Source organism: Gobio gobio, assembly GCF_949357685.1.
Source record: "Gobio gobio genome assembly, chromosome: 9".
In the NCBI taxonomy this organism is placed as follows: Eukaryota; Metazoa; Chordata; class Actinopteri; order Cypriniformes; family Gobionidae; genus Gobio; species Gobio gobio.
The window spans coordinates 2006788-2020135 of NC_137115.1; positions in this window are offsets into that span (position 1 = coordinate 2006788).

A 13348-nucleotide genomic window follows, 5' to 3' on the forward strand; every position below is an offset into this window, starting at 1 on the left:
CGCCATCAACAAGAGGAGAACACACACCATCAACAAGAGGAGAACACACGCCATCAACAAGAGGAGAACACACTCCATCAACAAGAGGAGAACACACACCATCAACAAGAGGAAAACACACACCATCAACAAGAGGAGAACACACGGCATCAACAAGAGGAGAACACACGCCATCAACAAGAGGAGAACACACTCCATCAACAAGAGGAGAACACAAACCATCAACAAGAGGAGAACACACTCCATCAACAAGAGGAGAACACACTCCATCAACCAGAGGAGAACACACTCCATCAACAAGAGGAGAACACACTCCATCAACCAGAGGAGAACACACTCCATCAACAAGAGGAGAACACAAACCATCAACAAGAGGAGAACACACACCATCAACAAGAGGAGAACACACTCCATCAACCAGAGGAGAACACACTCCATCAACCAGAGGAGAACACACTCCATCAACAAGAGGAGAACACACACCATCAACAAGAGGAGAACACACACCATCAACAAGAGGAGAACACACTCCATCAACAAGAGGAGAACACACTCCATCAACCAGAGGAGAACACACTCCATCAACAAGAGGAGAACACACTCCATCAACAAGAGGAGAACACACTCCATCAACCAGAGGAGAACACACTCCATCAACAAGAGGAGAACACACACCATCAACAAGAGGAGAACACACACCATCAACAAGAGGAGAACACACGCCATCAACAAGAGGAGAACACACGCCATCAACAAGAGGAGAACACACACCATCAACAAGAGGAGAACACACGCCATCAACAAGAGGAGAACACACGCCATCAACAAGAGGAGAACACACTCCATCAACAAGAGGAGAACACACACCATCAACAAGAGGAGAACACACACCATCAACAAGAGGAGAACACACGGCATCAACAAGAGGAGAACACACGCCATCAACAAGAGGAGAACACACTCCATCAACAAGAGGAGAACACAAACCATCAACAAGAGGAGAACACACACCATCAACAAGAGGAGAACACACTCCATCAACAAGAGGAGAACACACTCCATCAACAAGAGGAGAACACACTCCATCAACAAGAGGAGAACACACTCCATCAACAAGAGGAGAACACACTCCATCAACAAGAGGAGAACACACACCATCAACAAGAGGAGAACACACTCCATCAACAAGAGGAGAACACACACCATCAACAAGAGGAGAACACACACCATCAACAAGAGGAGAACACACTCCATCAACAAGAGGAGAACACACACCATCAACAAGAGGAGAACACACACCATCAACAAGAGGAGAACACACTCCATCAACCAGAGGAGAACACACACCATCAACAAGAGGAGAACACACACCATCAACAAGAGGAGAACACACACCATCAACAAGAGGAGAACACACACCATCAACAAGAGGAGAACACACTCCATCAACAAGAGGAGAACACACACCATCAACAAGAGGAGAACACACTCCATCAACAAGAGGAGAACACACACCATCAACAAGAGGAGAACACACACCATCAACAAGAGGAGAACACACTCCATCAACAAGAGGAGAACACACACCATCAACAAGAGGAGAACACACACCATCAACAAGAGGAGAACACACACCATCAACAAGAGGAGAACACACACCATCAACAAGAGGAGAACACACTCCATCAACAAGAGGAGAACACACACCATCAACAAGAGGAGAACACACTCCATCAACAAGAGGAGAACACACACCATCAACAAGAGGAGAACACACACCATCAACAAGAGGAGAACACACTCCATCAACAAGAGGAGAACACACACCATCAACAAGAGGAGAACACACACCATCAACAAGAGGAGAACACACACCATCAACAAGAGGAGAACACACTCCATCAACAAGAGGAGAACACACTCCATCAACAAGAGGAGAACACACACCATCAACAAGAGGAGAACACACACCATCAACAAGAGGAGAACACACACCATCAACAAGAGGAGAACACACACCATCAACAAGAGGAGAACACACTCCATCACCAAGAGAACACACACCATCAACAAAAGGAGAACACACACCATCAACAAGAGGAGAACACACACCATCAACAAGAGGAGAACACACGCCATCAACAAGAGGAGAACACACACCATCAACAAGAGGAGAACACACGCCATCAACAAAAGGAGAACACACACCATCAACAAGAGGAGAACACACACCAGTCAACAAGAGGAAAACACACACCATCAACAAGAGGAGAACACACACCATCAACAAGAGGAGAACACACACCATCAACAAGAGGAGAACACACTCCATCAACAAGAGGAGAACACACTCCATCAACAAGAGGAGAACACACACCATCAACCAGAGGAGAACACACACCATCAACAAGAGGAGAACACACACCATCAACCAGAGGAGAACACACACCATCAACAAGAGGAGAACACACACCATCAACCAGAGGAGAACACACACCATCAACAAGAGGAGAACACACACCATCAACCAGAGGAGAACACACACCATCAACAAGAGGAGAACACACACCATCAACCAGAGGAGAACACACACCATCAACAAGAGGAGAACACACACCATCAACCAGAGGAGAACACACACCATCAACAAGAGGAGAACACACACCATCAACCAGAGGAGAACACACACCATCAACAAGAGGAGAACACACACCATCAACAAGAGGAGAACACACACCAGTCAACAAGAGGAAAACACACACCATCAACAAGAGGAGAACACACACCATCAACAAGAGGAGAACACACACCAGTCAACAAGAGGAAAACACACACCATCAACAAGAGGAGAACACACACCATCAACAAGAGGAGAACACACACCATCAACAAGAGGAGAACACACTCCATCAACAAGAGGAGAACACACACCATCAACAAGAGGAGAACACACTCCATCAACAAGAGGAGAACACACACCATCAACAAGAGGAGAACACACTCCATCAACAAGAGGAGAACACACTCCATCAACAAGAGGAGAACACACACCATCAACCAGAGGAGAACACACACCATCAACAAGAGGAGAACACACACCATCAACCAGAGGAGAACACACACCATCAACAAGAGGAGAACACACACCATCAACCAGAGGAGAACACACACCATCAACAAGAGGAGAACACACACCGTCAACCAGAGGAGAACACACACCATCAACCAGAGGAGAACACACACCATCAACAAGAGGAGAACACACTCCATCAACCAGAGGAGAACACACACCATCAACAAGAGGAGAACACACACCATCAACAAGAGGAGAACACACACCATCAACAAGAGGAGAACACACACCATCAACAAGAGGAAAACACACACCATCAACAAGAGGAGAACACACACCAGTCAACAAGAGGAAAACACACACCATCAACAAGAGGAGAACACACACCATCAACAAGAGGAGAACACACTCCATCAACAAGAGGAGAACACACACCATCAACAAGAGGAGAACACACACCATCAACAAGAGGAGAACACACACCATCAACAAGAGGAGAACACACACCATCAACCAGAGGAGAACACAAAACCATCAACAAGAGGAGAACACACACCATCAACCAGAGGAGAACACACACCATCAACCAGAGGAGAACACACACCATCAACAAGAGGAGAACACACACCATCAACAAGAGGAGAACACACTCCATCAACCAGAGGAGAACACACACCATCAACAAGAGGAGAACACACACCATCAACAAGAGGAGAACACACACCATCAACAAGAGGAGAACACACACCATCAACAAGAGGAAAACACACACCATCAACAAGAGGAGAACACACACCAGTCAACAAGAGGAAAACACACACCATCAACAAGAGGAGAACACACACCATCAACAAGAGGAAGAGGAGAACACACTCCATCAACAAGAGGAGAATACACACCATCAACAGAGGAGAACACACACCATCAACAAGAGGAGAACACACACCATCAACAAGAGGAGACACACTCCATCAACGAGGAGAACACACACCATCAACAAGAGGAGAACACACACCATCAACAAGAGGAGAACACACACCATCACAAGAGGAGAACACACACCATCAACAAGAGGAGAACACACTCCATCAACCAGAGGAGAACACACACCATCAACCAGAGAACACACACCATCAACAAGAGGAGAACACACACCATCAACAAGAGGAGAACACACACCATCAACAAGAGGAGACACACACCATCAACAAGAGGAGAAAACACACCATCAACAAGAGGAGAACACACACCATCAACAAGAGGAGAACACACACCATCAACAAGAGGAGAACACACACCATCAACAAGAGGAGAACACACACCATCAACCAGAGGAGAACACACACCATCAACAAGAGGAGAACACACACCATCAACAAGAGGAGAACACACTCCATCAACCAGAGGAGAACACACACCATCAACTAGAGGAGAACACACACCATCAACAAGAGGAGAACACACACCATCAACAAGAGGAGAACACACACCATCAACAAGAGGAGAACACACACCATCAACAAGAGGAGAACACACACCATCAACAAGAGGAGAACACACACCATCAACAGAGGAGAACACACACCATCAACAAGAGGAGAACACACACCATCACAAGAGGAGAACACACGCCATCAACAAGAGGAGAACACACGCCATCAACAAGAGGAGAACACACTCCATCAACAAGAGGAGAACACAGTCCATCAACAAGAGGAGAACACACACCATCAACAAGAGGAGAACACACACCATCAACAAGAGGAGAACACACACCATCAACAAGAGGAGAACACACACCATCAACAAGAGGAGAACACACTCCATCAACCAGAGGAGACACACACCATCAACAAGAGGAGAACACACACCATCAACAAGAGGAGAACACACTCCATCAACAAGAGGAGAACACACACCATCAACAAGAGGAGAACACACACCATCAACAAGAGGAGAACACACACCATCAACAAGAGGAGAACACACTCCATCAACAAGAGGAGAACACACACCATCAACAAGAGGAGAACACACACCATCAACAAGAGGAGAACACAACCATCACAGAGGAGAACACACACCATCAACAAGAGGAGAACACACACCATCAACAAGAGGAGAACACACACCATCAACAAGAGGAGAACACACACCATCAACAAGAGGAGAACACACACCATCAACAAGAGGAGAACACACTCCATCAACAAGAGGAGAACACACACCATCAACAAGAGGAGAACACACACCATCAACAAGAGGAGAACACACTCCATCAACAAGAGAAACACACTCCATCAACAAGAAGAGAACACACACCATCAACAAGAGGAGAACACACTCCATCAACAAGAGGAGAACACACACCATCAACAAGAGGAGAACACACTCCATCAACAAGAGGAGAACACACACCATCAACAAGAGGAGAACACACTCCATCACCAAGAGGAGAACACACACCATCAACAAAAATAGAACACACACCATCAACAGAGGAGAACACACACCATCAACAAGAGGAGAACACACTCCATCAACCAGAGGAGAACACACTCCATCAACCAGAGGAGAACACACGCCATCAACAAGAGGAGAACACACGCCATCAACAAGAGGAGAACACACGCCATCAACAAGAGGAGAACACACGCCATCAACCAGAGGAGAACACACTCCATCAACAAGAGGAGAACACACACCATCAACAAGAGGAGAACACACTCCATCAACAAGAGGAGAACACACACCATCAACAAGAGGAGAACACACACCATCAACCAGAGGAGAACACACACCATCAACAAGAGGAGAACACACCATCAACCAGAGGAGAACACACGCCATGAACAAGAGGAGAACACACTCCATCAACAAGAGGAGAACACACACCATCAACAAGAGGAGAACACACGCCATGAACAAGAGGAGAAAACACTCCATCAACAAGAGGAGAACACACGCCATCAACAAGAGGAGAACACACACCATCAACAAGAGGAGAACACACACCATCAACCAGAGGAGAACACACGCCATGAACAAGAGGAGAACACACTCCATCAACAAGAGGAGAACACACTCCATCAACAAGAGGAGAACACACACCATCAACAAGAGGAGAACACACGCCATCAACAAGAGGAGAACACACACCATCAACAAGAGGAGAACACACACCATCAACAAGAGGAGAACACACACCATCAACAAGAGAAGAACACACTCCATCAACAAGAGGAGAACACACACCATCAACAAGAGGAGAACACACACCATCAACAAGAGGAGAACACACTCCATCAACAAGAGGAGAACACACTCCATCAACAAGAGGAGAACACACGCCATCAACAAGAGGAGAACACAAACCATCAACAAGAGGAGAACACACACCATCAACAAGAGGAGAACACACACCATCAACAAGAGGAGAACACACGCCATCAACAAGAGGAGAACACACACCAGTCAACAAGAGGAGAACACACACCATCAACAAGAGGAGAACACACACCATCAACAAGAGGAGAACACACACCATCACAAGAGGAGAACACACGCCATCAACAAGAGGAGAACACACGCCATCAACAAGAGGAGAACACACACCAGTCAACAAGAGGAGAACACACACCATCAACAAGAGGAGAACACACACCATCAACAAGAGGAGAACACAAACCATCAACAAGAGGAGAACACACGCCATCAACAAGAGGAGAACACACTCCATCAACAAGAGGAGAACACACACCATCAACAAGAGGAGAACACACACCATCAACAAGAGGAGAACACACGCCATCAACAAGAGGAGAACACACGCCATCAACAAGAGGAGAACACAAACCATCAACAAGAGGAGAACACACACCATCAACAAGAGGAGAACACACACCATCAACAAGAGGAAAACACACACCATCAACAAGAGGAGAACACACACCATCAACAAGAGGAGAACACACACCATCAACAAGAGGAGAACACACACCATCAACAAGAGGAGAACACACACCATCAACAAGAGGAGAACACACGCCATCAACAAGAGGAGAACACAAACCATCAACAAGAGGAGAACACACTCCATCAACAAGAGGAGAACACACTCCATCAACAAGAGGAGAACACACGCCATCAACAAGAGGAGAACACAACCATCAACAAGAGGAGAACACACACCATCAACAAGAGGAGAACACACACCATCAACAAGAGGAGAACACACACCATCAACAAGAGGAGAACACACACCATCAACAAGAGGAGAACACACACCATCAACAAGAGGAGAACACACACCATCAACCAGAGGAGAACACACACCATCAACAAGAGGAGAACACACGCCATCAACAAGAGGAGAACACAAACCATCAACAAGAGGAGAACACACACCATCAACAAGAGGAGAACACACGCCATCAACAAGAGGAGAACACACACCATCAACAAGAGAAGAACACACTCCATCAACAAGAGGAGAACACACACCATCAACAAGAGGAGAACACACTCCATCAACAAGAGGAGAACACACACCATCAACAAGAGGAGAACACACTCCATCAACCAGAGGAGAACACACACCATCAACAAGAGGAGAACACACACCATCAACAAGAGGAGAACACACTCCATCAACAAGAGAACACACTCCATCAACAAGAAGAGACACACACACCATCAACAAGAGGAGAACACACTCCATCAACAAGAGGAGAACACACACCATCAACAAGAGGAGAACACACTCCATCAACAAGAGGAGAACACACACCATCAACAAGAGGAGAACACACACCATCAACAAGAGGAGAACACACACCATCAACAAGAGGAGAACACACTCCATCAACAAGAGGAGAACACACACCATCAACAAGAGGAGAACACACACCATCAACAAGAGGAGAACACACACCATCAACAAGAGGAGAACACACATCAACAAGAGAACACCATCAACAAGAGGAGAACACACACCATCAACAAGAGGAGAACACACACCATCAACCAGAGGAGAACACACACCATCAACAAGAGGAGAACACACACCATCAACAAGAGGAGAACACACACCATCAACAAGAGGAGAACACACACATCAACACCATCACAAGAGGAGAACACACACCATCAACAAGAGGAGAACACACTCCATCAACAAGAGGAGAACACACACCATCAACAAAAAGAGAACACACACCATCAACAAGAGGAGAACACACACCATCAACAAGAGGAGAACACACGCCATCAACAAGAGGAGAACACACACCATCAACAAGAGAAGAACACACTCCATCAACAAGAGGAGAACACACACCATCAACAAGAGGAGAACACACTCCATCAACAAGAGGAGAACACACACCATCAACAAGAGGAGAACACACTCCATCAACCAGAGGAGAACACACACCATCAACAAGAGGAGAACACACTCCATCAACAAGAGAACACACTCCATCAACAAGAAGAGAACACACACCATCAACAAGAGGAGAACACACTCCATCAACAAGAGGAGAACACACACCATCAACAAGAGGAGAACACACTCCATCAACAAGAGGAGAACACACACCATCAACAAGAGGAGAACACACACCATCAACAAGAGGAGAACACACACCATCAACAAGAGGAGAACACACGCCATCAACAAGAGGAGAACACAAACCATCACAAGAGGAGAACACACTCCATCAACAAGAGGAGAACACACTCCATCAACAAGAGGAGAACACACGCCATCAACAAGAGGAGAACACAAACCATCAACAAGAAGAGAACACACACCATCAACAAGAGGAGAACACACACCATCAACAAGAGGAGAACACACACCATCAACAAGAGGAGAACACACACCATCAACAAGAGGAGAACACACACCATCAACAAGAGGAGAACACACACCATCAACCAGAGGAGAACACACACCATCAACAAGAGGAGAACACACGCCATCAACAAGAGGAGAACACAAACCATCAACAAGAGGAGAACACACACCATCAACAAGAGGAGAACACACGCCATCAACAAGAGGAGAACACACACCATCAACAAGAGAAGAACACACTCCATCAACAAGAGGAGAACACACACCATCAACAAGAGGAGAACACACTCCATCAACAAGAGGAGAACACACACCATCAACAAGAGGAGAACACACTCCATCAACCAGAGGAGAACACACACCATCAACAAGAGGAGAACACACACCATCAACAAGAGGAGAACACACTCCATCAACAAGAGAACACACTCCATCAACAAGAAGAGAACACACACCATCAACAAGAGGAGAACACACTCCATCAACAAGAGGAGAACACACACCATCAACAAGAGGAGAACACACTCCATCAACAAGAGGAGAACACACACCATCAACAAGAGGAGAACACACACCATCAACAAGAGGAGAACACACACCATCAACAAGAGGAGAACACACTCCATCAACAAGAGGAGAACACACACCATCAACAAGAGGAGAACACACACCATCAACAAGAGGAGAACACACACCATCAACAAGAGGAGAACACACCAGTCAACAAGAGGAGAACACACACCATCAACCAGAGGAGAACACACACCATCAACAAGAGGAGAACACACTCCATCAACAAGAGGAGAACACACACCATCAACAAGAGGAGAACACACACCATCAACAAGAGGAGAACACACACCACCAACAAGAGGAGAACACACACCATCAACAAGAGGAGAACACACTCCATCAACAAGAGGAGAACACACACCATCAACAAAAGGAGAACACACACCATCAACAAGAGGAGAACACACGCCATCAACAAGAGGAGAACACACACCATCAACAAGAGAAGAACACACTCCATCAACAAGAGGAGAACACACACCATCAACAAGAGGAGAACACACTCCATCAACAAGAGGAGAACACACACCATCAACAAGAGGAGAACACACTCCATCAACCAGAGGAGAACACACACCATCAACAAGAGGAGAACACACTCCATCAACAAGAGAACACACTCCATCAACAAGAAGAGAACACACACCATCAACAAGAGGAGAACACACTCCATCAACAAGAGGAGAACACACACCATCAACAAGAGGAGAACACACTCCATCAACAAGAGGAGAACACACACCATCAACAAGAGGAGAACACACACCATCAACAAGAGGAGAACACACTCCATCAACAAGAGGAGAACACACACCATCAACAAGAGGAGAACACACACCATCAACAAGAGGAGAACACACCAGTCAACAAGAGGAGAACACACACCATCAACCAGAGGAGAACACACACCATCAACAAGAGGAGAACACACTCCATCAACAAGAGGAGAACACACACCATCAACAAGAGGAGAACACACTCCATCAACAAGAGGAGAACACACACCATCAACAAGAGGAGAACACACACCATCAACAAGAGGAGAACACACACCATCAACAAGAGGAGAACACACACCATCAACAAGAGGAGAACACACTCCATCAACAAGAGGAGAACACACCAGTCAACAAGAGGAGAACACACACCATCAACCAGAGGAGAACACACACCATCAACAAGAGGAGAACACACTCCATCAACAAGAGGAGAACACACCAGTCAACAAGAGGAGAACACACACCATCAACCAGAGGAGAACACACACCATCAACAAGAGGAGAACACACTCCATCAACAAGAGGAGAACACACACCATCAACAAGAGGAGAACACACACCATCAACAAGAGGAGAACACACACCATCAACAAGAGGAGAACACACACCATCAACAAGAGGAGAACACACTCCATCAACAAGAGGAGAACACACACCATCAACAAAAGGAGAACACACACCATCAACAAGAGGAGAACACACACCATCAACAAGAGGAGAACACACGCCATCAACAAGAGGAGAACACACACCATCAACAAGAGAAGAACACACTCCATCAACAAGAGGAGAACACACACCATCAACAAGAGGAGAACACACTCCATCAACAAGAGGAGAACACACACCATCAACAAGAGGAGAACACACACCATCAACAAGAGGAGAACACACTCCATCAACAAGAGGAGAACACACTCCATCAACAAGAGGAGAACACACTCCATCAACCAGAGGAGAACACACACCATCAACAAGAGGAGAACACACACCATCAATCAATCAATCAATCAAGTTTTATTTATATAGCGCCTTACAACAACCAAAAGGAGCACAAGGCGCTTTCCAGAAAAACATCATTAGACAACATAATGTAACAACATTAATATACATAAAATAGCAGTCCAGTCAGAGGCTACGTGTTAAAAGCTTGTATGAATAAATGTGTTTTCAACTGTGATTTAAAACCACTCAGCACAGTGATGCTTCGTAAGTGTGCTGGAAGTGCGTTCCACAGCTTAGGTCCCAGGACGGCAAATGACCGGCCTCCAAACTTTTTGTACTTGAACTTTGGAATAACCAGAGAGGTATATTTAGAGGAGCGGAGAGTTCTGGCTTGCTGGTAGACCGTTACTAATTCGGCGATGTAGGCCGGGGCCAGACCATAAATGGCCTTGAACACGAACAGCAGGACCTTATACTCCACCCTAAGCCGCACCGGTAGCCAGTGAAGCGAGCGGAGGACAGGGGTGATGTGTGAACGTTTGGAGGTGTTGGAGAGAAGACGTGCTGCCGCGTTTTGTACCAGTTGAAGCCGACTGAGGAGTGAAAGATTTAGTCCAGCGTAGAGGGCATTGCAGTAATCTATCCTCGAGCTGATGAAGGCATGAATTGCTTTTTCAAGGTCAGCTTGGGACAAGAATGATTTGACCTTACTGAGTAGCCTTAGCTGGTAAAAGCTCGCCCTCACAACTGCACCAATCTGTTTATCGTACTGCAAGCTTTGGTCAAAAATAACACCCAGGTTACGTATAGTGGGAGCAAACTGAGGTGTTAGAGGACCAAAATTAAAATTAAAAGAACTGCTGGATGAGTCCGGGCTGAACAGGATGTACTCAGTCTTTTCTTCATTCAAATGAAGGAAATTCTGGGAAAGCCACTGTTTGACGTCCTGAAGACAATTATGGAGAGGGTCCAGTGCAGAACGGTTACTCAGAATCACAGGGAGATAGATCTGGAGGTCGTCGGCATAGAAATGAAATTGAACGCTGTGATTAGAGATGAGTTGACCAAGTGGCAGCATATAAAGTGAGAACAAAACAGGACCGAGAATGGAACCTTGAGGCACACCAGATGACATAGGGGCAACCGAGGAGGACAAGTCATTAAGCATTACTGAGAAAGTTCTGTTAGTGAGGTATGAGGAGAACCAATTTAGCACCGCACCCTGCAGACCAGCAACTTGTTGAAGACGAGAGATGAGGATGGCATGATCCACGGTGTCAAATGCAGCGGTAAGGTCCAGTAACACCAGAACCACGGAGCTTTTACAATCAAGGGCTCCAAGAATGTCATTATGGACCCTCAGTAAGGCTGATTCGGTGCTATGTCTAGACCTGAAACCGGACTGAAATGTATCACCAATGACGTGCAGTTGAAGGTGAGCCTGGAGCTGGGCGAAAACAAGCTTCTCCATCAACTTAGACAGAAATGACAGGTGAGAAATAGGGCGGAAGTTGGACAGTATGGAAGGATCAAGGTTGGATTTCTTGAGCAGCGGTCTAACAATGGCGTGTTTAAGAGCAGCAGGAACAGTACCCAAACTAAGACAGCTGTTTATGAAGGGGACAAGGCAGGGACCTATGATGTCAACAGCCTCCTTCATAATCTTCGCGGGAACAGTGTCTAGAGGGCAGGTGGTAGACTTCAACTCGTGGACAGCTTTTTTAAGGTCCACAAGAGTAACTGCATCAAAGTTCTCTAGCACACATTGCGCCGCACTAGAAGGCATGGCAACAGTAGAAACTTGTGTAATGGTTTGCCTAACAGCCAAAACCTTGTCCAAAAAATATTGTTTAAATGCATTGCATGTATTTTCAGAAACATCATTCAAGGCAACAGACACCGGATTTATGACAGAATTAATAGTACTGAATAAAATCCCAGGGCGGTGGCTATTGCTGTTGATGAGATAGGAGAAGTACTGTCCTTTAGCGTCCTTCATTGCTCTCTGATAGGTGGCCAGACTGTCTCTGAACATCTCCAGTGACACCTGCAGCCTATCCTTCTTCCATTTTCGCTCAGCCTGTCTACACCGGCGCCTGAGAGCCCGAGTTGTATCAT